The sequence below is a fragment of the Saccoglossus kowalevskii genome, unplaced genomic scaffold, assembly GCF_978046115.1.
Source record: "Saccoglossus kowalevskii unplaced genomic scaffold, keSacKowa6.1 SCAFFOLD_24, whole genome shotgun sequence".
NCBI lineage: Eukaryota > Metazoa > Hemichordata > Enteropneusta > Harrimaniidae > Saccoglossus > Saccoglossus kowalevskii.
In genome coordinates, this window is record NW_028188618.1 from 3,848,235 (window position 1) to 3,874,069 (window position 25,835).

The 25,835-nt window shown below is 43.6% G+C and overlaps 82 pseudogenes; 56 read left to right on the top strand and 26 right to left on the bottom strand.

Annotated features, from left to right (window-relative positions):
• Positions 1 to 186: 186 nt before the first annotated feature.
• LOC146726539 (5S ribosomal RNA) lies at positions 187 to 306 on the top strand (annotated as a pseudogene).
• A 96-nt stretch (positions 307 to 402) lies between these two features.
• Positions 403 to 522, top strand: LOC146726540 (5S ribosomal RNA; annotated as a pseudogene).
• Positions 523 to 619: 97 nt separating this feature from the next.
• LOC146726541 (5S ribosomal RNA) lies at positions 620 to 739 on the top strand (annotated as a pseudogene).
• Positions 740 to 835: 96 nt separating this feature from the next.
• On the top strand, positions 836 to 955 carry LOC146726542 (5S ribosomal RNA; annotated as a pseudogene).
• A 304-nt stretch (positions 956 to 1,259) lies between these two features.
• LOC146726543 (5S ribosomal RNA) lies at positions 1,260 to 1,379 on the top strand (annotated as a pseudogene).
• A 97-nt stretch (positions 1,380 to 1,476) lies between these two features.
• LOC146726544 (5S ribosomal RNA) lies at positions 1,477 to 1,596 on the top strand (annotated as a pseudogene).
• Positions 1,597 to 1,692: 96 nt separating this feature from the next.
• On the top strand, positions 1,693 to 1,812 carry LOC146726545 (5S ribosomal RNA; annotated as a pseudogene).
• Positions 1,813 to 1,908: 96 nt separating this feature from the next.
• On the top strand, positions 1,909 to 2,028 carry LOC146726546 (5S ribosomal RNA; annotated as a pseudogene).
• A 97-nt stretch (positions 2,029 to 2,125) lies between these two features.
• LOC146726547 (5S ribosomal RNA) lies at positions 2,126 to 2,245 on the top strand (annotated as a pseudogene).
• A 96-nt stretch (positions 2,246 to 2,341) lies between these two features.
• Positions 2,342 to 2,461, top strand: LOC146726548 (5S ribosomal RNA; annotated as a pseudogene).
• A 305-nt stretch (positions 2,462 to 2,766) lies between these two features.
• Positions 2,767 to 2,886, top strand: LOC146726549 (5S ribosomal RNA; annotated as a pseudogene).
• A 521-nt stretch (positions 2,887 to 3,407) lies between these two features.
• LOC146726550 (5S ribosomal RNA) lies at positions 3,408 to 3,527 on the top strand (annotated as a pseudogene).
• A 96-nt stretch (positions 3,528 to 3,623) lies between these two features.
• On the top strand, positions 3,624 to 3,743 carry LOC146726551 (5S ribosomal RNA; annotated as a pseudogene).
• Positions 3,744 to 3,839: 96 nt separating this feature from the next.
• Positions 3,840 to 3,959, top strand: LOC146726552 (5S ribosomal RNA; annotated as a pseudogene).
• Positions 3,960 to 4,056: 97 nt separating this feature from the next.
• Positions 4,057 to 4,176, top strand: LOC146726553 (5S ribosomal RNA; annotated as a pseudogene).
• A 96-nt stretch (positions 4,177 to 4,272) lies between these two features.
• LOC146726554 (5S ribosomal RNA) lies at positions 4,273 to 4,392 on the top strand (annotated as a pseudogene).
• A 96-nt stretch (positions 4,393 to 4,488) lies between these two features.
• LOC146726555 (5S ribosomal RNA) lies at positions 4,489 to 4,608 on the top strand (annotated as a pseudogene).
• A 97-nt stretch (positions 4,609 to 4,705) lies between these two features.
• Positions 4,706 to 4,825, top strand: LOC146726556 (5S ribosomal RNA; annotated as a pseudogene).
• Positions 4,826 to 4,921: 96 nt separating this feature from the next.
• On the top strand, positions 4,922 to 5,041 carry LOC146726557 (5S ribosomal RNA; annotated as a pseudogene).
• A 305-nt stretch (positions 5,042 to 5,346) lies between these two features.
• On the top strand, positions 5,347 to 5,466 carry LOC146726558 (5S ribosomal RNA; annotated as a pseudogene).
• A 521-nt stretch (positions 5,467 to 5,987) lies between these two features.
• LOC146726559 (5S ribosomal RNA) lies at positions 5,988 to 6,107 on the top strand (annotated as a pseudogene).
• A 96-nt stretch (positions 6,108 to 6,203) lies between these two features.
• On the top strand, positions 6,204 to 6,323 carry LOC146726560 (5S ribosomal RNA; annotated as a pseudogene).
• Positions 6,324 to 6,636: 313 nt separating this feature from the next.
• On the top strand, positions 6,637 to 6,756 carry LOC146726561 (5S ribosomal RNA; annotated as a pseudogene).
• A 313-nt stretch (positions 6,757 to 7,069) lies between these two features.
• On the top strand, positions 7,070 to 7,189 carry LOC146726562 (5S ribosomal RNA; annotated as a pseudogene).
• Positions 7,190 to 7,285: 96 nt separating this feature from the next.
• LOC146726563 (5S ribosomal RNA) lies at positions 7,286 to 7,405 on the top strand (annotated as a pseudogene).
• A 305-nt stretch (positions 7,406 to 7,710) lies between these two features.
• On the top strand, positions 7,711 to 7,830 carry LOC146726564 (5S ribosomal RNA; annotated as a pseudogene).
• A 521-nt stretch (positions 7,831 to 8,351) lies between these two features.
• Positions 8,352 to 8,471, top strand: LOC146726565 (5S ribosomal RNA; annotated as a pseudogene).
• A 96-nt stretch (positions 8,472 to 8,567) lies between these two features.
• On the top strand, positions 8,568 to 8,687 carry LOC146726566 (5S ribosomal RNA; annotated as a pseudogene).
• A 97-nt stretch (positions 8,688 to 8,784) lies between these two features.
• On the top strand, positions 8,785 to 8,904 carry LOC146726567 (5S ribosomal RNA; annotated as a pseudogene).
• A 96-nt stretch (positions 8,905 to 9,000) lies between these two features.
• Positions 9,001 to 9,120, top strand: LOC146726568 (5S ribosomal RNA; annotated as a pseudogene).
• Positions 9,121 to 9,216: 96 nt separating this feature from the next.
• Positions 9,217 to 9,336, top strand: LOC146726569 (5S ribosomal RNA; annotated as a pseudogene).
• A 311-nt stretch (positions 9,337 to 9,647) lies between these two features.
• On the top strand, positions 9,648 to 9,767 carry LOC146726570 (5S ribosomal RNA; annotated as a pseudogene).
• A 96-nt stretch (positions 9,768 to 9,863) lies between these two features.
• Positions 9,864 to 9,983, top strand: LOC146726571 (5S ribosomal RNA; annotated as a pseudogene).
• A 938-nt stretch (positions 9,984 to 10,921) lies between these two features.
• On the top strand, positions 10,922 to 11,040 carry LOC146726572 (5S ribosomal RNA; annotated as a pseudogene).
• A 215-nt stretch (positions 11,041 to 11,255) lies between these two features.
• On the top strand, positions 11,256 to 11,375 carry LOC146726573 (5S ribosomal RNA; annotated as a pseudogene).
• Positions 11,376 to 11,471: 96 nt separating this feature from the next.
• Positions 11,472 to 11,591, top strand: LOC146726574 (5S ribosomal RNA; annotated as a pseudogene).
• A 104-nt stretch (positions 11,592 to 11,695) lies between these two features.
• Positions 11,696 to 11,815, top strand: LOC146726575 (5S ribosomal RNA; annotated as a pseudogene).
• Positions 11,816 to 11,911: 96 nt separating this feature from the next.
• Positions 11,912 to 12,031, top strand: LOC146726576 (5S ribosomal RNA; annotated as a pseudogene).
• A 96-nt stretch (positions 12,032 to 12,127) lies between these two features.
• Positions 12,128 to 12,247, top strand: LOC146726577 (5S ribosomal RNA; annotated as a pseudogene).
• A 305-nt stretch (positions 12,248 to 12,552) lies between these two features.
• Positions 12,553 to 12,672, top strand: LOC146726578 (5S ribosomal RNA; annotated as a pseudogene).
• A 96-nt stretch (positions 12,673 to 12,768) lies between these two features.
• Positions 12,769 to 12,888, top strand: LOC146726579 (5S ribosomal RNA; annotated as a pseudogene).
• Positions 12,889 to 12,984: 96 nt separating this feature from the next.
• On the top strand, positions 12,985 to 13,104 carry LOC146726580 (5S ribosomal RNA; annotated as a pseudogene).
• A 313-nt stretch (positions 13,105 to 13,417) lies between these two features.
• Positions 13,418 to 13,537, top strand: LOC146726581 (5S ribosomal RNA; annotated as a pseudogene).
• A 305-nt stretch (positions 13,538 to 13,842) lies between these two features.
• Positions 13,843 to 13,962, top strand: LOC146726582 (5S ribosomal RNA; annotated as a pseudogene).
• A 96-nt stretch (positions 13,963 to 14,058) lies between these two features.
• Positions 14,059 to 14,178, top strand: LOC146726583 (5S ribosomal RNA; annotated as a pseudogene).
• Positions 14,179 to 14,275: 97 nt separating this feature from the next.
• Positions 14,276 to 14,395, top strand: LOC146726584 (5S ribosomal RNA; annotated as a pseudogene).
• A 96-nt stretch (positions 14,396 to 14,491) lies between these two features.
• On the top strand, positions 14,492 to 14,611 carry LOC146726585 (5S ribosomal RNA; annotated as a pseudogene).
• A 527-nt stretch (positions 14,612 to 15,138) lies between these two features.
• On the top strand, positions 15,139 to 15,258 carry LOC146726586 (5S ribosomal RNA; annotated as a pseudogene).
• Positions 15,259 to 15,353: 95 nt separating this feature from the next.
• Positions 15,354 to 15,473, top strand: LOC146726587 (5S ribosomal RNA; annotated as a pseudogene).
• A 1,384-nt stretch (positions 15,474 to 16,857) lies between these two features.
• On the top strand, positions 16,858 to 16,977 carry LOC146726588 (5S ribosomal RNA; annotated as a pseudogene).
• A 95-nt stretch (positions 16,978 to 17,072) lies between these two features.
• On the top strand, positions 17,073 to 17,192 carry LOC146726589 (5S ribosomal RNA; annotated as a pseudogene).
• A 96-nt stretch (positions 17,193 to 17,288) lies between these two features.
• Positions 17,289 to 17,408, top strand: LOC146726590 (5S ribosomal RNA; annotated as a pseudogene).
• Positions 17,409 to 17,504: 96 nt separating this feature from the next.
• Positions 17,505 to 17,624, top strand: LOC146726591 (5S ribosomal RNA; annotated as a pseudogene).
• A 311-nt stretch (positions 17,625 to 17,935) lies between these two features.
• Positions 17,936 to 18,055, top strand: LOC146726592 (5S ribosomal RNA; annotated as a pseudogene).
• A 96-nt stretch (positions 18,056 to 18,151) lies between these two features.
• LOC146726593 (5S ribosomal RNA) lies at positions 18,152 to 18,271 on the top strand (annotated as a pseudogene).
• A 98-nt stretch (positions 18,272 to 18,369) lies between these two features.
• Positions 18,370 to 18,489, top strand: LOC146726594 (5S ribosomal RNA; annotated as a pseudogene).
• A 506-nt stretch (positions 18,490 to 18,995) lies between these two features.
• LOC146726595 (5S ribosomal RNA) lies at positions 18,996 to 19,115 on the bottom strand (annotated as a pseudogene).
• Positions 19,116 to 19,329: 214 nt separating this feature from the next.
• LOC146726596 (5S ribosomal RNA) lies at positions 19,330 to 19,449 on the bottom strand (annotated as a pseudogene).
• A 96-nt stretch (positions 19,450 to 19,545) lies between these two features.
• On the bottom strand, positions 19,546 to 19,665 carry LOC146726597 (5S ribosomal RNA; annotated as a pseudogene).
• Positions 19,666 to 19,761: 96 nt separating this feature from the next.
• LOC146726598 (5S ribosomal RNA) lies at positions 19,762 to 19,881 on the bottom strand (annotated as a pseudogene).
• A 96-nt stretch (positions 19,882 to 19,977) lies between these two features.
• LOC146726599 (5S ribosomal RNA) lies at positions 19,978 to 20,097 on the bottom strand (annotated as a pseudogene).
• Positions 20,098 to 20,193: 96 nt separating this feature from the next.
• Positions 20,194 to 20,313, bottom strand: LOC146726600 (5S ribosomal RNA; annotated as a pseudogene).
• Positions 20,314 to 20,409: 96 nt separating this feature from the next.
• Positions 20,410 to 20,529, bottom strand: LOC146726601 (5S ribosomal RNA; annotated as a pseudogene).
• Positions 20,530 to 20,625: 96 nt separating this feature from the next.
• LOC146726602 (5S ribosomal RNA) lies at positions 20,626 to 20,745 on the bottom strand (annotated as a pseudogene).
• A 214-nt stretch (positions 20,746 to 20,959) lies between these two features.
• Positions 20,960 to 21,079, bottom strand: LOC146726603 (5S ribosomal RNA; annotated as a pseudogene).
• A 312-nt stretch (positions 21,080 to 21,391) lies between these two features.
• On the bottom strand, positions 21,392 to 21,511 carry LOC146726604 (5S ribosomal RNA; annotated as a pseudogene).
• A 96-nt stretch (positions 21,512 to 21,607) lies between these two features.
• On the bottom strand, positions 21,608 to 21,727 carry LOC146726605 (5S ribosomal RNA; annotated as a pseudogene).
• A 96-nt stretch (positions 21,728 to 21,823) lies between these two features.
• Positions 21,824 to 21,943, bottom strand: LOC146726606 (5S ribosomal RNA; annotated as a pseudogene).
• A 96-nt stretch (positions 21,944 to 22,039) lies between these two features.
• LOC146726607 (5S ribosomal RNA) lies at positions 22,040 to 22,159 on the bottom strand (annotated as a pseudogene).
• Positions 22,160 to 22,254: 95 nt separating this feature from the next.
• On the bottom strand, positions 22,255 to 22,374 carry LOC146726608 (5S ribosomal RNA; annotated as a pseudogene).
• Positions 22,375 to 22,470: 96 nt separating this feature from the next.
• On the bottom strand, positions 22,471 to 22,590 carry LOC146726609 (5S ribosomal RNA; annotated as a pseudogene).
• A 95-nt stretch (positions 22,591 to 22,685) lies between these two features.
• LOC146726610 (5S ribosomal RNA) lies at positions 22,686 to 22,805 on the bottom strand (annotated as a pseudogene).
• A 315-nt stretch (positions 22,806 to 23,120) lies between these two features.
• Positions 23,121 to 23,240, bottom strand: LOC146726611 (5S ribosomal RNA; annotated as a pseudogene).
• A 96-nt stretch (positions 23,241 to 23,336) lies between these two features.
• Positions 23,337 to 23,456, bottom strand: LOC146726612 (5S ribosomal RNA; annotated as a pseudogene).
• A 96-nt stretch (positions 23,457 to 23,552) lies between these two features.
• On the bottom strand, positions 23,553 to 23,672 carry LOC146726613 (5S ribosomal RNA; annotated as a pseudogene).
• Positions 23,673 to 23,768: 96 nt separating this feature from the next.
• Positions 23,769 to 23,888, bottom strand: LOC146726614 (5S ribosomal RNA; annotated as a pseudogene).
• Positions 23,889 to 24,416: 528 nt separating this feature from the next.
• Positions 24,417 to 24,536, bottom strand: LOC146726615 (5S ribosomal RNA; annotated as a pseudogene).
• A 96-nt stretch (positions 24,537 to 24,632) lies between these two features.
• Positions 24,633 to 24,752, bottom strand: LOC146726616 (5S ribosomal RNA; annotated as a pseudogene).
• Positions 24,753 to 24,848: 96 nt separating this feature from the next.
• LOC146726617 (5S ribosomal RNA) lies at positions 24,849 to 24,968 on the bottom strand (annotated as a pseudogene).
• A 96-nt stretch (positions 24,969 to 25,064) lies between these two features.
• On the bottom strand, positions 25,065 to 25,184 carry LOC146726618 (5S ribosomal RNA; annotated as a pseudogene).
• Positions 25,185 to 25,280: 96 nt separating this feature from the next.
• LOC146726619 (5S ribosomal RNA) lies at positions 25,281 to 25,400 on the bottom strand (annotated as a pseudogene).
• Positions 25,401 to 25,613: 213 nt separating this feature from the next.
• Positions 25,614 to 25,733, bottom strand: LOC146726620 (5S ribosomal RNA; annotated as a pseudogene).
• Positions 25,734 to 25,835: the final 102 nt, after the last annotated feature.

Below are 25,835 nucleotides of genomic sequence, written 5' to 3' on the forward strand. Positions count from 1 at the left end.
AGTTCTCGTCCGATCACTGAAGTTAAGCTGCATCGGGCGTGCTTAGTACTTGCATGGGAGACCGGCTGGGAATACCACGTGCAGTAGGCTCTTCAACATTTTTATTCCACATTACATACTAACTTTTTCCCCATGATTTTTGCCTAGACGAAGCATTAAATGACATACAATTCGGACGAATATTCAGCCTACTCCCAAACCATTGCAGAATACACCAGTTCTCATCCGATCACTGAAGTTAAGCTGCATCGGGCGTGGTTAGTACTTGCATGGGACACAGGCTGGGAATAACACGTGCATTAGGCTCATCAACATTTTTATTCCACCGTACATACTAACGTTTTCCCGGGATTTTTTGCCTAGCCGAAGTATTAAATTACATCCAATTGCAACGAATATTCAGCCTACTGCCTAACCATTGCAGAATACACTAGTTCACGTCCGATCTCTGAAGTTAAGCTGCATTGGGCGTGGTTAGTACTTGCATGGGAGACCGGCTGAGAATACCACGTGCAGTAGGCTCATCAACATTTTTATTCCACATTTCATACTAACTTTTACCCATGATTTTTTTGCCAAGCCGTAGCAGTAAATGACATCCAATTCCGACGAATATTCAGCCTACTGTCAAACCATTGCAGAACACACCAGTTCTCGTCTAATCACTGAATTTATGCTGCATCGGGCGTGGTTAGTACTTGCATGGGAGACCGGCTGGGAATACCACATGCAGTAGGCTCATCAACATTTTTATTCCACCGTACATACTAACTTTTTTCCGGGATTTTTTGTCTAGCCGAAGTATTAAATTACATCCAATTCCGACGAATATTCAGCCTACTGCCAAACCATTGCAGAGTACACCAGTTCTCGTCCAATCACTGAAGTTAAGCTGCATCGGGCGTGGTTAGTACTTGCATGGGAGACCCGCTGGGAATGCCACGTGCAGTAGGCTTATCAACATTTTTATTCCACCGTACATTCTAACTTTTTCCCATGATTTTTTGCCTAGACGAAGCATTAAATGACATACAATTCGGGCGAATATTCAGCCTACTGCCAAACCATTGCAGAATACTCCAGTTCTCGTCCGATCACTGAAGTTAAGCTGCATCGGACGTGGTTGCATGGGAGACCGGCCTGGATAACCATGTGCATTAGGCTCATCAACATTTTTATTCTACCATACATACTAACATTTCCCGGAATGTTTTGCCTAGCCTAAATATTAAATTACATCCAATTCCGACGAATATTCAGCCTACTGCCAAACCATTGCAGAATACAGCAGTTCTCGTCCTATCACTGAAGTTAAGCTGCATCGGGCGTGCTAAGTACTTGCATGGGAGACCGGCTGGTAATACCACGTGCAGTAGGCTCATCAACATTGTTATTCCACAATACATACTAACTTTTTCCCCATGATTTTTTGCCTAGACGAAGCATTAAATTACATACAATTCGGACGAATATTCAGTCTACGGCCAAACCATTGCAGAATACACCAGTTCTCGTTCGATCACTGAAGTTAAGCTGCATCGGGCGTGGTCAGTACTTGCATTGGAAACCGGCTGGGAATACCACGTGCATTAGGCTCATCAACATTTTTATTCCACCGTACATACTAAATTTTTCCCGGGATTTTTTGCCTAGCCGAAGTACTAAATGACATCCAATTCCGACGAATATTCAGGCTACTGCCAAAACATAGCAGAATACACCAGTTCTCGTTCGATCACTGAAGTTAAGCTGCATCGGGCGTGGTTAGTACATGCATGGGAGACCGGCTGGGAATACCACGTGCAGTAGGCTTATCAACATTTTGATTCCACATTGCATACTAACTTTTTCCCATGATTATTTGTCTAGCCGTAGCATTAAATGACATCCAATTCCGACGAGTATTCAGCCTACTGCCAAACCATTGCAGAATACATAAGCTCTCGTCCGATCACTGAAGTTTAGCTGCATCGGGCGTGGTTAGTACTTGCATGGGAGAGCCGCTGGGAATACCACGTGCAGTAGGCTCAACCACATTTTTATTCCACATTACATACTAACTTTTTCCCCATGATTTTTTGTCTAGATGAAGCATTAAATTACATAAAATTCGGACGAATATTCAGCCTACTGTGAAACCATTGCAGAACACACCAGTTCTCGTCTAATCACTGAATTTATGCTGCATCGGGCGCGGTTAGTACTTGCATGGGAGACCGGCTGGGAATACCACGTGCAGTAGGCTTATCAACATTTTTATTCCACCGTACATACTATCTTTTTCCCTTGATTATTTGCCTAGCCGAAACATTAATTGAAATCCAATTCCGACGATAATTCAGCCTACTGCCAAACCATTGCAGAATACACCAGTTCTCGTTCGATCACTGAAGTTAAGCTGCATCGGGCATGGTTAGGACTTGCATGGGAGACCGGCTGGGGATACCACATGCAGTAGGCCCATCAACATTTTTATTCCACATTACATTCTAACTTTTTCCCATGATTTTTTGCCTAGACGAAGCATTAAATGACATACAATTCGGACGAATATTCAGCCTACTGCAAAACCACTGCAGAATACACCAGTTCTCGTCCGATCACTGAAGTTAAGCTGCATCGGGCGTGGTTGCATGGCAGACCGTCCTGGAATACCATGTGCATTAGGCTCATCAACATTTTTATTCCACCATACATACTAACTATTTCCCGGGATTTTTTGCCTAGCCGAAGTATTAAATTACATCCAATTCCCACGAATATTCAGCCTACTGCCAAACCATTGCAGAATACAGCAGTTCTCGTCCGATCACTGAAGTTAAGCTGCATCGGGCGTGGTTAGTACTTGCATGGGAGACCTGTTGGGAATGCCACGTGCAGTAGGCTTATCAACATTTTTATTCCACCGTACATACTATCTTTTTCCCTTGATTTTTTGCCTAGCCGAAACATTAATTGAAATCCAATTCCGACATATATTCAGGCTACTGCCAAACCATTTCAGATTACACCAGTTCTCGTCCGATCACTGAAGTTAAGCCGCATCAGGCATGGTTAGGACTTGCACGGGAGACCGGCTGAGAATACCACGTGCAGTAGGCCCATCAACATTTTTATTCCACATTTCATTCTAACTTTTTCCCATGATTTTTTGCCTAGACGAAGCATTAAATGACATACAATTCGGGCGAATATTCAGCCTACTGCCAAACCATTGCAGAATACTCCAGTTCTCGTCCGATCACTGAAGTTAAGCTGCATCGGGCGTGGTTGCATGGGAGACCGGCCTGGATAACCATGTGCATTAGGCTCATCGACATTTTTATACTACCATACATACTAACATTTTCCCGGAATGTTTTGCCTAGCCGAAGTATTAAATTACATCCTATTCCGACGAATATTCAGCCTACTGCCAAACCATTGCAGAATACAGCAGTTCTCGTCCGATCACTGATGTTAAGCTGCATCGGGCGTGGTTAGTACTTGCATGGGAGACCTGCTGGGAATACCACGTGTAGTAGGCTAATCAACTTTTTATTTCCACCATACATACTATCTTTTTCCCGTGATTTTTTGGCTAGCCGAAGCATTAATTGAAATCCAATTCCGACAAATATTCAGCCAACGGCCAAACCATTGCAGAATACACCAGTTCTCGTCCGATCACTGAAGTTAAGCCGCATCGGGCATGGTTAGGACTTGCATGGGAGACCGGCTGGGAATACCACGTGCAGTAGGCCCATCAACATTGTTATTCTACCATACATACTAACTTTTTCCCGGAATGTTTTGCCTAGCCAAAGTATTAAATTACATCCAATTCCGACGAATATTCAGCCTACTGCCAAACCATTGCAGAATACAGCAGTTCTCGTCCGATCACTGAAGTTAAGCTGCATCGGGCGTGCTTAGTACTTGCATGGGAGACCGGCTGGGAATACCACGTGCAGTACGCTCATCAACATTGTTATTCCACATTACATACTAACTTTTTCCCCATGATTTTTTGCCTAGACGAAGCATTAAATTACATACAATTCGGACGAATATTCAGTCTACGGCCAAACCATTGCAGAATACACCAGTTCTCGTTCGGTCACTGAAGTTAAGCTGCATCGGGCGTGGTCAGTACTTGCATTGGAAACCGGCTGGGAATACCACGTGCATTAGGCTCATCAACATTTTTATTCCACCGTACATACTAAATTTTTCCCGGGATTTTTTGCCTAGCCGAAGTACTAAATGACATCCAATTCCGACGAATATTCAGGCTACTGCCAAAACATAGCAGAATACACCAGTTCTCGTTCGATCACTGAAGTTAAGCTGCATCGGGCGTGGTTAGTACATGCATGGGAGACCGGCTGGGAATACCACGTGCAGTAGGCTTATCAACATTTTGATTCCACATTGCATACTAACTTTTTCCCATGATTATTTGTCTAGCCGTAGCATTAAATGACATCCAATTCCGACGAGTATTCAGCCTACTGCCAAACCATTGCAGAATACATAAGCTCTCGTCCGATCACTGAAGTTTAGCTGCATCGGGCGTGGTTAGTACTTGCATGGGAGAGCCGCTGGGAATACCACGTGCAGTAGGCTCATCAACATTTTTATTCCACATTACATACTAACTTTTTCCCCATGATTTTTTGTCTAGACGAAGCATTAAATTACATAAAATTCGGACGAATATTCAGCCTACTGTGAAACCATTGCAGAACACACCAGTTCTCGTCTAATCACTGAATTTATGCTGCATCGGGCGCGGTTAGTACTTGCATGGGAGACCGGCTGGGAATACCACGTGCAGTAGGCTTATCAACATTTTTATTCCACCGTACATACTATCTTTTTCCCTTGATTATTTGCCTAGCCGAAACATTAATTGAAATCCAATTCCGACGATAATTCAGCCTACTGCCAAACCATTGCAGAATACACCAGTTCTCGTTCGATCACTGAAGTTAAGCTGCATCGAGCATGGTTAGGACTTGCATGGGAGACCGGCTGGGGATACCACATGCAGTAGGCCCATCAACATTTTTATTCCACATTACATTCTAACTTTTTCCCATGATTTTTTGCCTAGACGAAGCATTAAATGACATACAATTCGGACGAATATTCAGCCTACTGCAAAACCACTGCAGAATACACCAGTTCTCGTCCGATCACTGAAGTTAAGCTGCATCGGGCGTGGTTGCATGGCAGACCGTCCTGGAATACCATGTGCATTAGGCTCATCAACATTTTTATTCCACCATACATACTAACTATTTCCCGGGATTTTTTGCCTAGCCGAAGTATTAAATTACATCCAATTCCCACGAATATTCAGCCTACTGCCAAACCATTGCAGAATACAGCAGTTCTCGTCCGATCACTGAAGTTAAGCTGCATCGGGCGTGGTTAGTACTTGCATGGGAGACCTGTTGGGAATGCCACGTGCAGTAGGCTTATCAACATTTTTATTCCACCGTACATACTATCTTTTTCCCTTGATTTTTTGCCTAGCCGAAACATTAATTGAAATCCAATTCCGACATATATTCAGGCTACTGCCAAACCATTTCAGATTACACCAGTTCTCGTCCGATCACTGAAGTTAAGCCGCATCAGGCATGGTTAGGACTTGCACGGGAGACCGGCTGAGAATACCACGTGCAGTAGGCCCATCAACATTTTTATTCCACATTTCATTCTAACTTTTTCCCATGATTTTTTGCCTAGACGAAGCATTAAATGACATACAATTCGGGCGAATATTCAGCCTACTGCCAAACCATTGCAGAATACTCCAGTTCTCGTCCGATCACTGAAGTTAAGCTGCATCGGGCGTGGTTGCATGGGAGACCGGCCTGGATAACCATGTGCATTAGGCTCATCAACATTTTTATACTACCATACATACTAACATTTTCCCGGAATGTTTTGCCTAGCCGAAGTATTAAATTACATCCTATTCCGACGAATATTCAGCCTACTGCCAAACCATTGCAGAATACAGCAGTTCTCGTCCGATCACTGATGTTAAGCTGCATTGGGCGTGGTTAGTACTTGCATGGGAGACCTGCTGGGAATACCACGTGTAGTAGGCTAATCAACTTTTTATTTCCACCATACATACTATCTTTTTCCCGTGATTTTTTGGCTAGCCGAAGCATTAATTGAAATCCAATTCCGACAAATATTCAGCCAACGGCCAAACCATTGCAGAATACAGCAGTTCTCGTCCGATCACTGAAGTTAAGCTGCATCGGGCGTGCTTAGTACTTGCATGGGAGACCGGCTGGGAATACCACGTGCAGTAGGCTCATCAACATTGTTATTCCACATTACATACTAACTTTTTCCCCATGATTTTTTGCCTAGACGAAGCATTAAATTACATACAATTCGGACGAATATTCAGTCTACGGCCAAACCATTGCAGAATACACCAGTTCTTGTTCGATCACTGAAGTTAAGCTGCATCGGGAGTGGTCAGTACTTGCATTGGAAACCGGCTGGGAATAACACGTGCATTAGGCTCATCAACATTTTTATTCCACCGTACATACTAAATTTTCCCCGGGATTTTTTGCCTAGCCGAAGTACTAAATGACATCCAATTCCGACGAATATTCAGGCTACTGCCAAAACATAGCAGAATACACCAGTTCTCGTCCGATCACTGAAGTTAAGCTGCATCGGGCGTGGTTAGTACATGCATGGGAGACCGGCTGGGAATACCACGTGCAGTAGGCTTATCAACATTTTGATTCCACATTGCATACTAACTTTTTCCCATGATTATTTGTCTAGCCGTAGCATTAAATGACTTCCAATTCCGACGAGTATTCAGCCTACTCCCAAACCATTGCAGAATACATCAGCTCTCGTCCGATCACTGAAGTTTAGCTGCATCGGGCGTGGTTAGTACTTGCATGGGAGAGCCGCTGGGAATACCACGTGCAGTAGGCTCATCAACATTTTTATTCCACATTACATACTAACTTTTTGCCCATGATTTTTTGCCTAGACGAAGCATTAAATTACATACAATTCGGACGAATATTCAGCCTACTGTGAAACCATTGCAGAACACACCAGTTCTCGTCTAATCACTGAATTTATGCTGCATCGGGCGCGGTTAGTACTTGCATGGGAGACCGGCTGGGAATACCACGTGCAGTAGGCTTATCAACATTTTTATTCCACCGTACATACTATCTTTTTCCCTTGATTATTTGCCTAGCCGAAACATTAATTGAAATCCAATTCCGACGATAATTCAGCCTACTGCCAAACCATTGCAGAATACACCAGTTCTCGTCCGATCACTGAAGTTAAGCTGCATCGGGCATGGTTAGGACTTGCATGGGAGACCGGCTGGGAATACCACATGCAGTAGGCCCATCAACATTTTTATTCCACATTACATTCTAACTTTTTCCCATGATTTTTTGCCTAGACGAAGCATTAAATGACATACAATTCGGACGAATATTCAGCCTACTGCAAAACCACTGCAGAATACACCAGTTCTTGTCCGATCACTGAAGTTAAGCTGCATCGGGCGTGGTTGCATGGCAGACCGTCCTGGAATACCATGTGCATTAGGCTCATCAACATTTTTATTCCACCATACATACTAACTATTTCCCGGGATTTTTTGCCTAGCCGAAGTATTAAATTACATCCAATTCCCACGAATATTCAGCCTACTGCCAAACCATTGCAGAATACAGCAGTTCTCGTCCGATCACTGAAGTTAAGCTGCATCGGGCGTGGTTAGTACTTGCATGGGAGGCCTGTTGGGAATGCCACGTGCAGTAGGCTTATCAACATTTTTATTCCACCGTACATACTATCTTTTTCCTTTGATTTTTTGCCTAGCCGAAACATTAATTGAAATCCAATTCCGACATATATTCAGGCTACTGCCAAACCATTTCAGATTACACCAGTTCTCGTCCGATCACTGAAGTTAAGCCGCATCAGGCATGGTTAGGACTTGCACGGGAGACCGGCTGAGAATACCACGTGCAGTAGGCCCATCAACATTTTTCTTCCACATTTCATTCTAACTTTTTCCCATGATTTTTTGCCCAGACGAAGCATTAAATGACATACAATTCGGGCGAATATTCAGCCTACTGCCAAACCATTGCAGAATACTCCAGTTCTCGTCCGATCACTGAAGTTAAGCTGCATCGGGCGTGGTTGCATGGGAGACCGGCCTGGATAACCATGTGCATTAGGCTCATCAACATTTTAATACTACCATACATACTAACATTTTCCCGGAATGTTTTGCCTAGCCGAAGTATTAAATTACATCCTATTCCGACGAATATTCAGCCTACTGCCAAACCATTGCAGAATACAGCAGTTCTCGTCCGATCACTGAAGTTAAGCTGCATCGGGCGTGGTTAGTACTTGCATGGGAGACCTGCTGGGAAAACCACGTGTAGTAGGCTAATCAACTTTTTATTTCCACCATACATACTATCTTTTTCCCGTGATTTTTTGGCTAGCCGAAGCATTAATTGAAATCCAATTCCGACAAATATTCAGCCAACGGCCAAACCATTGCAGAATACACCAGTTCTCGTCCGATCACTGAAGTTGAGCTGCATCGGGCGTGCTTAGTACTTGCACGGGAGACCGGATGGGAATACCACGTGCAGTAGGCTCATCAACATTTTTATTCCACATTACATACTAACATTTTCCCCATGATTTTTTGCCTAGACGAAGCATTAAATTACATACAATTCGGACGAATATTCAGTCTACGGCCAAACCATTGCAGAATACACCAGTTCTCGTCCGATCACTGAAGTTAAGCTGCATCGGGCGTGGTCAGTACTTGCATTGGAGACTGGCTGGGAATACCACGTGCATTAGGCTCATCAACATTTTTATTCCACCGTACATACTAAAATTTTCCCGGGATTTTTTGCCTAGCCGAAGTACTAAATGACATCCAATTCCGACGAATATTCAGGCTACTGCTAAAACATAGCAGAATATACCAGTTCTCGTCCGTTCACTGAAGTTAAGCTGCATCGGGCGTGGTTAGTACATGCATGGGAGACCGGCTGGGAATACCACGTGCAGTAGGCTTATCAACATTTTGATTCCACATTGCATACTAAATTTTTCCCATGATTATTTGTCTAGCCGTAGCATTAAATGACATCCAATTCCGACGAGTATTCAGCCTACTGCCAAACCATTGCAGAATACACCAGCTCTCGTCCGATCACTGAAGTTTAGCTGCATCGGGCGCGGTTAGTACTTGCATGGGAGACTCGCTGGAAATACCACATGCAGTAGGCTGATGAACATTTTTATTCCACCGTACTTACTAACTTTTGTCCATGATTTTTTGCTAACCGAAGCATTAAATGACATCCAATTGCGACAAATATTCAGCCTACTGCCAAACCAATACAGAATACACCATTTCTCGTCCGATCACTGAATTTAAGCCGCATCGGGCATGGTTAGGACTTGCACGGGAGTCCGGCAGGGAATACCACGTGCAGTAGGTCCATCAACATTTTTATTCCACATTACATTCTAAATTTTTCCCATGATTTTTTGCCCAGACGAAGCATTAAATGACATACAATTCGGACGAATATTCAGCCTACTGCCAAACCATTGCAGAATACACCAGTTCTCGTCCGATCACTGAAGTTTATCTGCATTGGGCATGGATTGTACTTGCATGGGAGACCGGCTAGGAATACCACGTGCAGTAGGCTTATCAACATTTTTATTCCTCCGTACATACCATCTTTTTCCCGGGATTTGTTGCCTAGCCGAAGTATTAAATTACATCCAATTCCGATGAATATTCAGCCTACTGCCAAACCATTGCAGAATACATCAGTTCTCGTCCGATCACTGAAGTTAAGCTGCATCGGGCGTGGTTACTACTTGTATGGGAGACCAGCTGAGAATATTACGTGCAGTAGGCACATTAGCATTTTTATTCCACCGTACATACTAACTTTTTACCGGGATTTTTTGCCTGGCCGAAGCATTAAATGCCATCCAATTCCGACCAAAACCATTGCAGAATACATCAGTTCTCGTCCGATCACTGAAGTTAAGCTGCATCGGGCGTGGTTAGTACTTGCACTGGAGAACAGCTGTTAATACTACGTGCAGTAGGCTGATGAACATTTTTATTCCACCGTACACTAACTTTTTTTCATGATGTTTTGCCAAGCCGAAGCATTAAATGTCATCCAATTCCGACGAATTTCCAGCCTACTGACAAACCATTGCAGAATACACCTGTTCTCGTCCGATCACTGAAGATAAGCTGCATCGGGCGTGGTTAGTACTTGCACTGGAGAACAGCTGTTAATACTACGTGCAGTAGGCTGATGAACATTTTTATTCCACCGTACACTAACTTTTTTTCATGATGTTTTGCCAAGCCGAAGCATTAAATGTCATCCAATTCCGACGAATTTCCAGCCTACTGACAAACCATTGCAGAATACACCACTTCTCGTCCGATCACTGAAGTTAAGCTCACCAGACGTGGTTAGTACTTGCATGGGAGACCGGCTGAGAATATCATGTGCAGTAGGCACATTAACATTTTTATTCCTCTGTACATACTAACTTTTTCCCGTGATTTTTTGCCTAGCCGAATCATTAAATGGCATCCAATTCCGACGAATTTTCAGCCTACTGACAAACCATTGCAGAATACACCAGTTCTCGACCGATCACTGAAGTTAAGCTCACCGGACGTGGTTAGAACTTGCATGGGAGACCGGCTGAGAATATCACGTGCAGTAGGATCATCAACATTTTTATTCCACATTACATACTAACTTTTTCCAATGATTTTTTTGCCTAGCCGTAGCATTAAATGACATCCAATTCCGACGAATATTCAGCATACTGCCAAACCATTGCATAATACACCAGTTCTCGTCTGATAACTGAAGTTAAGCTGCATCGGGCGTGTTTAGTACTTGCCTGGAGACAGGCTGGGAATACCACGTGCAGTAGGCTGATGAACTTTTTTATTGCAGAATACACCAGTTCTCGTCCGATCACTGAAGTTAAGCTGCATCGGGCGTGCTTAGTACTTGCATGGGAGACCGGCTGGGAATACCACGTGCAGTAGGCTCTTCAACATTTTTATTCCACATTACATACTAACTTTTTCCCCATGATTTTTTGCCTAGACGAAGCATTAAATGACATACAATTCGGACGAATATTCAGCCTACTCCCAAACCATTGCAGAATACACCAGTTCTCATACGATCACTGAAGTTAAGCTGCATCGGGCGTGGTTAGTACTTGCATGGGACACAGGCTGGGAATAACACGTGCATTAGGCTCATCAACATTTTTATTCCACCGTACATACTAACGTTTTCCCGGGATTTTTTGCCTAGCCGAAGTATTAAATTACATCCAATTGCGACGAATATTCAGCCTACTGCCTAACCATTGCAGAATACACTAGTTCTCGTCTGATCTCTGAAGTTAAGCTGCATTGGGCGTGGTTAGTACTTGCATGGGAGACCGGCTGAGAATACCACGTGCAGTAGGCTCATCAACATTTTTATTCCACATTCCACATTTCATACTAACTTTTACCTATGATTTTTTTGCCAAGCCGTAGCAGTAAATGACATCCAATTCCGACGAATATTCAGCCTACTGTCAAACCATTGCAGAACACACCAGTTCTCGTCTAATCACTGAATTTATGCTGCATCGGGCGTGGTTAGTACTTGCATGGGAGACCGGCTGGGAATACCACATGCAGTAGGCTCATCAACATTTTTATTCCACCGTACATACTAACTTTTTTCCGGGATTTTTTGACTAGCCGAAGTATTAAATTACATCCAATTCCGACGAATATTCAGCCTACTGCCAAACCATTGCAGAGTACACCAGTTCTCGTCCAATCACTGAAGTTAAGCTGCATCGGGCGTGGTTAGTACTTGCATGGGAGACCCGCTGGGAATGCCACGTGCAGTAGGCTTATCAACATTTTTATTCCACCGTACATACTATCTTTTTCCCTTGATTATTTGCCTAGCCGAAACATTAATTGAAATCCAATTCCGCCGAATGTTCAGCCTACTGCCAAACCAATGCAGAATACACCAGTTCTCGTCCGATCACTGAAGTTAAGCCGCATCGGGCATGGTTAGGACTTGCATGGGAGACCGGCTGGGAATACCACGTGCAGTAGGCCCATCAACATTTTTATTCCACATTACATTCTAACTTTTTCCCATGATTTTTTGCCTAGACGAAGCATTAAATGACATACAATTCGGGCGAATATTCAGCCTACTGCCAAACCATTGCAGAATACTCCAGTTCTCGTCCGATCACTGAAGTTAAGCTGCATCGGGCGTGGTTGCATGGGAGACCGGCCTGGATAACCATGTGCATTAGGCTCATCAACATTTTTATTCTACCATACATACTAACTTTTTCCCGGAATGTTTTGCCTAGCCGAAGTATTAAATTACATCCAATTCCGACGAATATTCAGCCTACTGCCAAACCATTGCAGAATACAGCAGTTCTCGTCCGATCACTGAAGTTAAGCTGCATCGGGCATGGTCAGTACTTGCATTGGAAACCGGCTGGGAATACCACGTGCATTAGGCTCATCAACATTTTTATTCCACCGTACATACTAAATTTTTCCCGGGATTTTTTGCCTAGCCGAAGTACTAAATGACATCCAATTCCGACGAATATTCAGGCTGCTGCCAAAACATAGCAGAATACACCAGTTCTCGTCCGATCACTGAAGTTAAGCTGCATCGGGCGTGGTTAGTACATGCATGGGAGACCGGCTGGGAATACCACGTGCAGTAGGCTTATCAACATTTTGATTCCACATTGCATACTAACTTTTTCCCATGATTATTTGTCTAGCCGTAGCATTAAATGACATCCAATTCCGACGAGTATTCAGCCTACTGCCAAACCATTGCAGAATACATCAGCTCTCGTTCGATCACTGAAGTTTAGCTGCATCGGGCGTGGTTAGTACTTGCATGGGAGAGCCGCTGGGAATACCACGTGCAGTAGGCTCATCAACATTTTTATTCCACATTACATACTAACTTTTTCCCCATGATTTTTTGCCTAGACGAAGCATTAAATTACATACAATTCGGACGAATATTCAGCCTACTGTGAAACAATTGCAGAACACACCAGTTCTCGTCTAATCACTGAATTTATGCTGCATCGGGCGCGGTTAGTACTTGCATGGGAGACCGGCTGGGAATACCACGTGCAGTAGGCTTATCAACATTTTTATTCCACCGTACATACTATCTTTTTCCCTTGATTATTTGCCTAGCCGAAACATTAATTGAAATCCAATTCCGACGATAATTCAGCCTACTGCCAAACCATTGCAGAATACACCAGTTCTCGTCCGATCACTGAAGTTAAGCTGCATCGGGCATGGTTAGGACTTGCATGGGAGACCGGCTGGGAATACCACATGCAGTAGGCCCATCAACATTTTTATTCCACATTACATTCTAACTTTTTCCCATGAATTTTTGCCTAGACGAAGCATTAAATGACATACAATTCGGACGAATATTCAGCCTACTGCAAAACCACTGCAGAATACACCAGTTCTCGTCCGATCACTGAAGTTAAGCTGCATCGGGCGTGGTTGCATGGCAGACCGTCCTGGAATACCATGTGCATTAGGCTCATCAACATTTTTATTCCACCATACATACTAACTATTTCCCGGGATTTTTTGCCTAGCCGAAGTATTAAATTACATCCTATTCCGACGAATATTCAGCCTACTGCCAAACCATTGCAGAATACAGCAGTTCTCGTCCGATCACTGAAGTTAAGCTGCATCGGGCGTGGTTAGTACTTGCATGGGAGACCTGCTGGGAATACCACGTGCAGTAGGCTAATCAACTTTTTATTTCCACCATACATACTATCTTTTTCCCGTGATTTTTTGGCTAGCCGAAGCATTAATTGAAATCCAATTCCGACAAATATTCAGCCAACGGCCAAACCATTGCAGAATACACCAGTTCTCGTCCGATCACTGAAGTTAAGCTGCATCGGGCGTGCTTAGTACTTGCACGGGAGACCGGCTGGGAATACCACGTGCAGTAGGCTCATCAACATTTTTATTCCACATTACATACTAACTTTTTCCCCATGATTTTTTGCCTAGACGAAGCATTAAATTACATACAATTCGGACGAATATTCAGTCTACGGCCAAACCATTGCAGAATACACCAGTTCTCGTCCGATCACTGAAGTTAAGCTGCATCGGGCGTGGTCAGTACTTGCATTGGAGACTGGCTGGGAATACCACGTGCATTAGGCTCATCAACATTTTTATTCCACCGTACATACTAAATTTTTCCCGAGATTTTTTGCCTAGCCGAAGTACTAAATGACATCCAATTCCGACGAATATTCAGGCTACGGCCAAAACATAGCAGAATACACCAGTTCTCGTCCGTTCACTGAAGTTAAGCTGCATCGGGCGTGGTTAGTACATGCATGGGAGACCGGCTGGGAATACCACGTGCAGTAGGCTTATCAACATTTTGATTCCACATTGCATACTAAATTTTTCCCATGATTAGTTGTCTAGCCGTAGCATTAAATGACATCCAATTCCGACGAGTATTCAGCCTACTGCCAAACCATTGCAGAATACACCAGCTCTCGTCCGATCACTGAAATTTAGCTGCATCGGGCGTGGTTAGTACTTGCATGGGAGACTCGCTGGAAATACCACATGCAGTAGGCTGATGAACATTTTTATTCCACCGTACTTACTAACTTTTTTCCATGATTTTTTGCTAACCGAAGCATTAAATGACATCCAATTGCGACAAATATTCAGCCTACTGCCAAACCAATGCAGAATACACCATTTCTCGTCCGATCACTGAATTTAAGCCGCATCGGGCATGGTTAGGACTTGCACGGGAGACCGGCAGGGAATACCACGTGCAGTAGGTCCATCAACATTTTTATTCCACATTACATTCTAAATTTTTCCCATGATTTTTTGCCCAGACGAAGCATTAAATGACATACAATTCGGACGAATATTCAGCCTACTGCCAAACCATTGCAGAATACACCAGTTCTCGTCCGATCACTGAAGTTTATCTGCATTGGGCATGGATTGTACTTGCATGGGAGACCGGCTAGGAATACCACGTGCAGTAGGCTTATCAACATTTTATTCCTCCGTACATACCATCTTTTTCCCGGGATTTGTTGCCTAGCCGAAGTATTAAATTACATCCAATTCCGATGAATATTCAGCCTACTGCCAAACCATTGCAGAATACATCAGTTCTCGTCCGATCACTGAAGTTAAGCTGCATCGGGCGTGGTTAGTACTTGTATGGGAGACCAGCTGAGAATATTACGTGCAGTAGGCACATTAGCATTTTTATTCCACCGTACATACTAACTTTTTACCGGGATTTTTTGCCTGGCCGAAGCATTAAATGCCATCCAATTCCGACGAATTTTCGGCCTACTGACAAACCATTGCAGAATACACCAGTTCTCGACCGATCACTGAAGTTAAGCTCACCGGACGTGGTTAGAACTTGCATGGGAGACCGGCTGAGAATATCACGTGCAGTAGGATCATCAACATTTTTATTCCACATTACATACTAACTTTTTCCAATGATTTTTTGCCTAGCCGTAGCATTAAATGACATCCAATTCCGACGAATATTCAGCCTACTGCCAAACCATTGCAGAATACACCTGTTCTCGTCCGATCACTGAAGATAAGCTGCATCGGGCGTGGTTAGTACTTGCATTGGAGAACAGCTGTTAATACTACGTGCAGTAGGCTGATGAACATTTTTATTCCACCGTACACTAACTTTTTTTCATGATGTTTTGCCAAGCCGAAGCATTAAATGTCATCCAATTCCGACGAATTTCCAGCCTACTGACAAACCATTGCCGAATACACCAGTTCTCGTCCGATCACTGAAGTTAAGTTCACCAGACGTGGATAGTACTTGCATGGGAGACCGGCTGAGAATATCATGTGCAGTAGGCACATTAACATTTTTATTCCTCTGTACATACTAACTTTTTCCCGTGATTTTTTGCCTAGCCGAATCATTAAATGGCATCCAATTCCGACGAATTTTCAGCCTACTGACAAACCATTGCAGAATACACCAGTTCTCGACCGATCACTGAAGTTAAGCTCACCGGACGTGGTTAGAACTTGCATGGGAGACCGGCTGAGAATATCACGTGCAGTAGGATCATCAACATTTTTATTCCACATTACATACTAACTTTTTCCAATGATTTTTTGCCTAGCCGTAGCATTAAATGACATCCAATTCCGACGAATATTCAGCCTACTGCCAAACCATTGCAGAATACACCTGTTCTCGTCCGATCACTGAAGATAAGCTGCATCGGGCGTGGTTAGTACTTGCATTGGAGAACAGCTGTTAATACTACGTGCAGTAGGCTGATGAACATTTTTATTCCACCGTACACTAACTTTTTTTCATGATGTTTTGCCAAGCCGAAGCATTAAATGTCATCCAATTCCGACGAATTTCCAGCCTACTGACAAACCATTGCAGAATACACCAGTTCTCGTCCGATCACTGAAGTTAAGCACACCAGACGTGGTTAGTACTTGCATGGGAGACCGGCTGAGAATATCATGTGCAGTAGGCACATTAACATTTTTATTCCTCTGTACATACTAACTTTTTCCCGTGATTTTTTGCCTAGCCGAATCATTAAATGGCATCCAATTCCGACGAATTTTCAGCCTACTGACAAACCATTGCAGAATACACCAGTTCTCGTCCGATCACTGAAGTTAAGCTGCATCGGGCGTGGTTAGTACTTGCATGGGAGACCGGCTTGGAATACCACGTGCATTAGGCTCATCAACATTTTTATTCCACCGTACATACTAACGTTTTCCCGGGATTTTTTGCCTAGCCGAAGTCCTAATTACATCCAATTCCGACGAATATTCAGCCTACTGCCAAACCAATGCAGAATACACAAGTTCTCGTCCGATCACTGAAGTTAAGCTGCATCGGGCGTAGTTAGTACTTGTATGGGAGACCAGCTGAGAATATTACGTGCAGTAGGCACATAAGCATTTTTATTCCACCATACATGCTAACTATTTACCGGGATTTTTTGCCTAGCCGAAGCATTAATTGAAATCCAATTCCGACAAATATTCAGCCAACTGCCAAACCATTGCAGAATACACCAGTTCTCGTCCGATCACTGAAGTTAAGCTGCCTCGGGCGTGCTTAGTACTTGCATGGGAGACCGGCTGGGAATACCACATGCAGTAGGCTCATCAACATTTTTATTCCACCGTACATACTAACTTTTTCCCGGGATTTTTTGCCTAGCCGAAGTACTAAATGACATCCAATTCCGACGAATATTCAGCCTACTGCCAAACCATTGCAGAATACACCAGCTCTCGTCTGATCACTGAAGTTTAGCTGCATCGGGCGTGGTCAGTACTTGCATGGGAGACTCGCTGGAAATACCACATGCAGTAGGCTGATGAACATTTTTATTCCACCGTACTTACTAAATTTTTTCCATGATTTTTTGCTAACCGAAGCATTAAATGACATCCAATTGCGACAAATATTCAGCCTACTGCCAAACCAATGCATAATACACCATTTCTCGTCCGATCACTGAATTTAAGCCGCATCGGGCATGGTTAGGACTTGCACGGGAGACCGGCAGGGAATACCACGTGCAGTAGGTCCATCAACATTTTTATTCCACATTACATTCTAAATTTTTCCCATGATTTTTTGCCCAGACGAAGCATTAAATGACATACAATTCGGACGAATATTCAGCCTACTGCCAAACCATTGCAGAATACACCAGTTCTCGTCCGATCACTGAAGTTAATCTGCATTGGGCATGGATTGTACTTGCATGGGAGACCGGCTAGGAATACCACGTGCAGTAGGCTTATCAACATTTTTATTCCTCCGTACATACCATCTTTTTCCCGGGATTTGTTGCCTAGCCGAAGTATTAAATTACATCCAATTCCGATGAATATTCAGCCTACTGCCAAACCATTGCAGAATACATCAGTTCTCGTCCGATCACTGAAGTTAAGCTGCATCGGGCGTGGTTAGTACTTGCATGGGAGAGCCGCTGGGAATACCACGTGCAGTAGGCTCATCAACATTTTTATTCCACATTACATACTAACTTTTTCCCCATGATTTTTTTGCCTAGACGAAGCATTAAATTACATACAATTCGGACGAATATTCAGCCTACTGTGAAACCATTGCAGAACACACCAGTTCTCGTCTAATCACTGAATTTATGCTGCATCGGGCGCGGTTAGTACTTGCATGGGAGACCGGCTGGGAATACCACGTGCAGTAGGCTTATCAACATTTTTATTCCACTGTACATACTATCTTTTTCCCTTGATTATTTGCCTAGCCGAAACATTAATTGAAATCCAATTCCGACGATAATTCAGCCTACTGCCAAACCATTGCAGAATACACCAGTTCTCGTCCGATCACTGAAGTTAAGCTGCATCGGGCATGGTTAGGACTTGCATGGGAGACCGGCTGGGAATATTCGTCGGAGTTGGATGTAATTTAATACTTCGGCTAGGCAACAAATCCCGGGAAAAAGTTAGTATGTACGGTGGAATAAAAATGTTGATAAGCCTACTACAGGTGGTATTCCCAGCCTGTCTCCCATGCAAGTACTAACCATGCCCGATGCGGCTTAACTTCAGTGATCGGACGAGAACTGGTGTATTCTGCAATGGTTTGGCATTAGGCTGAATATTCTTCGGAATTGGATTTCAATTAATGTTTCGGCTAGGCAAATAATCAAGGGATAAATTTGGTATGTACGGTGGAATAAAAATGTTGATAAGCCTACTGCACGTGGTATTCCCAGCCGGTCTCCCATGCAAGTACTAACCACGCCCGATTCAGCTTAAATTCAGTGATCGAACGAGAACTGGTGTGTTCTGCAATGGTTTGACAGTAGGCTGAATATTCGTCAGAATTGCATGTCGTTTAACGCTTCGGCTAGGCAAACAATCCCGGGAATAATTTGGCATGTACGGTGGAATAATAATGTTGATAAGCCTACTACAAGTGGTATTCCCAGCCGGTCTCCCATGCAAGTATTAACCACACCCGATACAGATTAACTTCAGTGATCGGACGAGAACTGGTGTATTCTGCAATAAAAATGTTGATGAGCTTACTGCACGTGGTATTCTCAGCCGGTCTTCCATGCAAGTACTAACCACGCCAGATGCAGCTTAAATTCAGTGATCGAACGAGAACTGGTGTGTTCTGCAATGGTTTGACAGTAGGCTGAATATTCGTCAGAATTGCATGTCGTTTAACGTTTCGGCTAGGCAAACAATCCCGGGAATAATTTGGCATGTACGGTGGAATAATAATGTTGATAAGCCTACTACAAGTGGTATTCCCAGCCGGTCTCCCATGCAAGTATTAACCACACCCGATACAGATTAACTTCAGTGATCGGACAAGAACTGGTGTATTCTGAAATGGTTTGGCAGTAGGCTGAATATTCGTCCGAATGGGATGTAATTTAATACTTCGGATAGGCAAAAAATCCCGGGAAAACGTTAGTATGTACGGTGGAATAAAAATGTTGATGAGCCTAATGCACGTGTTATTCCCAGCCTGTCTCCCATGTAAGTACTAACCACGCCCGATGCAGCTTAACTTCAGTGATCGGACAAGAACTGGTGTATTCTGAAATGGTTTGGCAGTAGGCTGAATATTCGTCCGAATTGGATGTAATTTAATACTTCGGATAGGCAAAAAATCCCCGGAAAACGTTAGTATGTAAGGTGGAATAAAAATGTTGATCAGCCTAATACACGTGGTATTCCCAGCCGGTCTCCCATGCAAGTACTAACCACGCCGGATGCAGCTTAACTTCAGTGATCGGACGAGAACTGGTGTATTCTGCAATGGTTTGGCTGTAGGCTGAATATTCGTACGAATTGTATGTCATTTAATGCTTCGTCTAGGCAAACAATCCCAGGAATAATTTGGCATGTACGGTGGAATAATAATGTTGATAAGCCTACAACAAGTGGTATTCCCAGCCGGTCTCCCATGCAAGTATTAACCACGCCCGATGCAGATTAACTTCAGTGATCGGATGAGAACTGGTGTATTCTGCAATGGTTTGGCTGTAGGCTGAATATTCGTCCGAATTGTATGTCATTTAATGCTTCGTCTAGGAAAAAAATCATGGGAAAAAGTTAGTATGTAATGTGGAATAAAAATGTTGATGAGCATACTGCATGTGGTCTTCTCAGCCGGTCTCCCATGCAAGTACTAACCACGCCCAATGCAGCTTAACTTCAGAGATCAGACGAGAACTGGCGTATTCTGCAATGGTTTGGCAGTAGGCTGAATATTCGTCGGAATTGGATGTAATTTAATACTTCGGATAGGCAAAAAATCCCGGGAAAACGTTAGTATGTAATGTGGAATAAAAATGTTGATGAGCCTAATGCACGTGTTATTCCCAGCATGTCTCCCATGCAAGTACTAACCACGCCCGATGCAGCTTAACTTCAGTGATCGGACAAGAACTGGTGTATTCTGCAATGGTTTGGCAGTAGGCTGAATGTTCGTCCGAATTGTATGTCATTTAATGCTTCGTCTAGGCAAAAAATCATGGGAAAAAGTTAGTATGTAATGTGGAATAAAAATGTTGATGAGCCTACTGCACGTGGTATTCCCAGCCGGTCTCCCATCCAAGTACTAACCACGCCCGATGCAGCTTAACTTCAGTGATTGGACGAGAACTGGTGTATTCTGCAATAAAAATGTTCACCAGCCTACTGCACGTGGTATTCCCAGCCGGTCTCCCAGGCAAGTACTAAAAACGCCCGATGCAGCTTAAATTCAGTGATCGAACGAGAACTGGTGTGTTCTGCAATGGTTTGACAGTAGGCTGAATATTCGTCAGAATTGCATGTCGTTTAACGCTTCGGCTAGGCAAACAATCCCGGGAATAATTTGGCATGTACAGTGGAATAAAAATGTTGATAAGCCTACTACAAGTGGTATTCCCAGCCCGTCTTCCATGCAAGTATTAACCACGCCCGATGCAGATTAACTTCAGAGATCGGACGAGAACTGGTGTATTCTGCAATGGTTTGGCAGTAGGCTGAATATTCGTCAGAATTGGATGTAATTTAATACTTCGGCTAGGCAAAAAATCCCGGAAAAACGTTAGTATGTAAGGGGGAATAAAAATGTTGATCAGCCTAATACACGTGGTATTCCCAGCCGGTCTCCCATGCAAGTACTAACCACGCCCGATGCAGCTTAACTTCAGTGATCGGACGAGAACTGGTGTATTCTGCAATGGTTTGGCAGTAGGCTGAATATTCGTCGGAATTGGATTTCAATTAATGTTTCGGCTAGGCAAATAATCAAGGGAAAAAGATAGTATGTACGGTAGAATAAAAATGTTGATAAGCCTATTGCACGTGGCATTCCCAGCAGGTCTCCCATGCAAGTACTAATCACGCCCGATGCAGCTTAACTTCAGTGATCGGACGCGAACTGGTGTACTCTGCAATGGTTTGGCAGTAGGCTGAATATTCCTCGGAATTGGATGTAATTTAATACTTCGGCTAGGCAAAAAATCCCGAGACAAACTTAGTATGTACGGTGGAATAAAAATGTTGATGAGCCTACTGCACGTGGTATTCCCAGCCGGTCTCCCATGCAAGTACTAACCACGCACGATGCAGCGTAAATTCAGTGATTGGACGAGAACTGGTGTGTTCTGCTATGGTTTGACAGTAGGCTGAATATTTGTCAGAATTGCCTGTGGTTTAACGCTTTGGCGAGGCAAAAAATCCCGGGAAAAATTTGGTATGTACGGTGGAATAAAAATGTTCATCAGCCTACTGCACGTGGTATTCCCAGCCGGTCTCCCATGCAAGTACTAACCACGCCCGATTCAGGTTAACTTCAGTGATCGGACGAGAACAGGTGTGTTCTGCAATGGTTTGGCAGTAGGCTGTATATTCATCGGAATTGGATGTAATTTAATACTTCGGCAAGGCAAAAAATCCAGGGAAAAACTTGTATGTATGGTGGAATAAAAATGTTGATGAGCCTACTGCACGTGGTCTTCTCAGCCGGTCTCCCATGCAAGTACTAACCATGCTCGATGCAGCTTAACTTCAGAGATCGGACGAGAACAGGTGAGTTCTGCAATGGTTTGACAGTAGGCTGAATATTCGTCGGAATTGGATGTCATTTAATGCTACGGCTAGGCAAAAAATCATGGGTAAAAGTTAGTATGTAATGTGGAATAAAAATGTTGATGAGCCTACTGCACGTGGTATTCTCAGCCGGTCTCCCATGCAAGTACTAACCACGGCCGATGCAGCTTAAATTCAGTGATCGAACGAGAACTGGTGTGTTCTGCAATGGTTTGACAGTAGGCTGAATATTCGTCAGAATTGCATGTCGTTTAACGCTTCGGCTAGGCAAAAATCCTGGGAAAAATGTTGCATGTACGGTGGGATAAAAATGTTGATAAGCCTACTACACGTGGTATTCCCAGCCGGTCTCCCATGCAAGTATTAAACACGCCCGATGCAGATTAACTTCAGAGATCGGACGAGAACTGGTGTATTCTGCAATGGTTTGGCAGTAGGCTGAATATTCGTCGGAATTGGATGTAATTTAATACTTCGTCTAGGCAAAAAATCATGTGAAAAAGTTAGTATGTAATGTGGAATAAAAATGTTGATGAGCCGACTGAACGTGGTATTCCCAGACGGTCTCGCGTGCAAGAACTAACCACGCGCGATGCGCCTTAACTACAGTGATCGGACGAGAACTGGTGTATTCTGCAATGGTTTGGCAGTAGGCTGAGTATTTGTTGGAATTGGATTTCAATTAATGCTTCGGCTAGGAAAAAAATCACGGGGGAAAAAAGATAGTATGTACGGTGGAATAAAAATGTTGATAAGCCTACTGCATGTGGTATTCCCAGCAGGTCTCCCATGCAAGTACTAACCACGCCCGATGCAGCTTAGCTTCTGTGATCGGACGAGAACTGGTGTATTCTGCAATGGTTTGGCAGTAGGCTGAATATTCGTCGGAATTGGATGTAATTTAATACTTCGGCTAGGCAACAAATCCCGGGAAAAAGTTTGTATGTACGGTGGAATAAAAATGTTGATAAGCCTACTGCTCGTGGTATTCCCATCAGGTCTCCCATGCAAGTACTAACCACGCCCGATGCAGCTTAACTTCTGTGATCGGACGTGAACTGGTGTATTCTACAATGGTTTGGCAGTAGGATGAATATTCGTAGGAATTGGATGTAATTTAATACTTCGGCTAGGCAACAAATCCCGGGAAAAACTTTGTATGTACGGTGGAATAAAAATGTTGATAAGCCTACTGATCGTGGTCTTCTCAGCCGGTCTCCCATGCAAGTACTAACCATGCTCGATGCAGCTTAACTTCAGTGATCGGACGAGAACTGGTGTATTCTACAATGGTTTGGCAGTAGGATGAATATTCGTCGGAATTGGATGTAATTTAATACTTCGGCTAGGCAACAAATCTCGGGAAAAAGTTTGTATGTACGGTGGAATAAAAATGTTGATAAGCCTACTGCTCGTAGTATTCCCAGCCGGTCTCCCATGTAAGTACTAACCATGCCCGATGCAGATTAACTTCAGTGATCGGACGAGAACTGGTGTATTCTGCATTGGTTTGGCAGTAGGCTGAATAATTGTCGGAGTTGGATGTAATTTAATACTTCGGCTAGGCAACAAATCCCGGGAAAAAGTTAGTATGTACGGTGGAATAACAATGTTGATAAGCCTACTACAGGTGGTATTCTCAGCCTGTCTCCCATGCAAGTACTAACCATGCCCGATGCAGATTAACTTCAGTGATCGGACGAGAACTGGTGTATTCTGCATTGGTTTGGCAGTATGCTGAATATTTGTCGCAATTGGATGCAATTTAATGGTACGGTTAGGCAAAAAATCATAGGAAAAAGTTAGTATGTAATGTGGAATAAAAATGTTGATGAGTCTACTGCACGTGGTATTCCCAGCCAGTCTCCCATGCAAGCACTAACCACGCCCGATGCAGCTTAACTTCAGATATCGGACAAGAACAGGTGTGTTCTGCAATGGTTTGACAGTAGGCTGAATATTCGTCGGAATTGGATGTAATTTAATACTTCGTCTAGGCAAAAAATCCCGGGAAAAAGTTTGTATGTACGGTGGAATAAAAATGTTGATAAGCCTACTGCTCGTGGTATTCCCAGCAGGTCTCCCATGCAAGTACTAACCACGCCCGATGCAGCTTAACTTCTGTGATCGGACGTGAACAGGTGTATTCTACAATGGTTTGGCAGTAGGATGAATATTCGTCACAATTGGATGCCATTTAATGCTACGGTTAGGCAAAAAATCATAGGAAAAAGTTAGTATGTAATGTGGAATAAAAATGTTGATGGGCCTACTGCACGTGGTATTCCCAGCCGGTCTCCCGTGCAAGTCCTAACCATGCCCAATGCGGCTTAACTTCAGTGATCGGACGAGAACTGGTGTATTCTGCAATGGTTTGGCAGTAGGCTGAATATTCCTCGGAATTGGATGTAATTTAATACTTCGGCTAGGCAAAAAATCCCGGAACAAACTTAGTATGTACGGTGGAATAAAAATGTTGATGAACCTACTGCACGTGGTATTCCCAGCCGGTCTCCCATGCAAGTACTAACCACGCACGATGCAGCTTAAATTCAGTGATTGGACGAGAACTGGTGTGTTCCGCAATGGTTTGACAGTAGGCTGAATATTCGTCAGAATTGCCTGTGGTTTAACGCTTTGGCTAGGCAAAAAATCCCGGGAAAAATTTGGTATGTACGGTGGAATAAAAATGTTGATAAGCCTACTGCACGTGGTATTCCCAGCCGGTCTCCCATGCAAGTACTAACCACGCCCGATTCAGCTTAACTTCAGTGATCGGACGAGAACTGGTGTATTCTGCAATGGTTTGGCCGTAGGCTGAATATTCGTCGGAATTGGATGTCGTTTACTGCTACGGCTAGGCAAAAAATCATGGGTAAAAGTTAGTATGTAATGTGGAATAAAAATGTTGATGTGCATACTGCACGTGGTCTTCTCAGCCGGTCTCCCATGTAAGTACTAACCACGCCCGATGCAGCTTAACTTCGGAGATCGGACGAGAACTGGCGTATTCTGCAATGGTTTGGCAGTAGGCTGAATATTCGTTGGAATTGGACGTAATTTAATACTTCGGATTGGCAAAAAATCCCGGGAAAACGTTAGTATGTCCGGTGGAATAAAATGTTGATGAGCCTAATGCACGTGTTATTCCCAGCCTGTCTCCCATGCAAGTACTAACCACGCCCGATGCAGCTTAACTTCAGTGATCGGACGAGAACTGGTGTATTCTGCAATAAAAATGTTCATCAGCCTACTGCACGTGGTATTCCCAGCCGGTCTCCCAGGCAAGTACTAAAAACGCCCGATGCAGCTTAACTTCAGTGATCGGACGAGAACTGGTGTATTCTGCAATGGTTTTGCAGTAGGCTGAATATTCGTCGGAATTGGATGTCATTTAATCCTACGGCTAGGCAAAAAATCATGGGTAAAAGTTAGTATGTAATGTGGAATAAAAATGTTGATGAGCTTA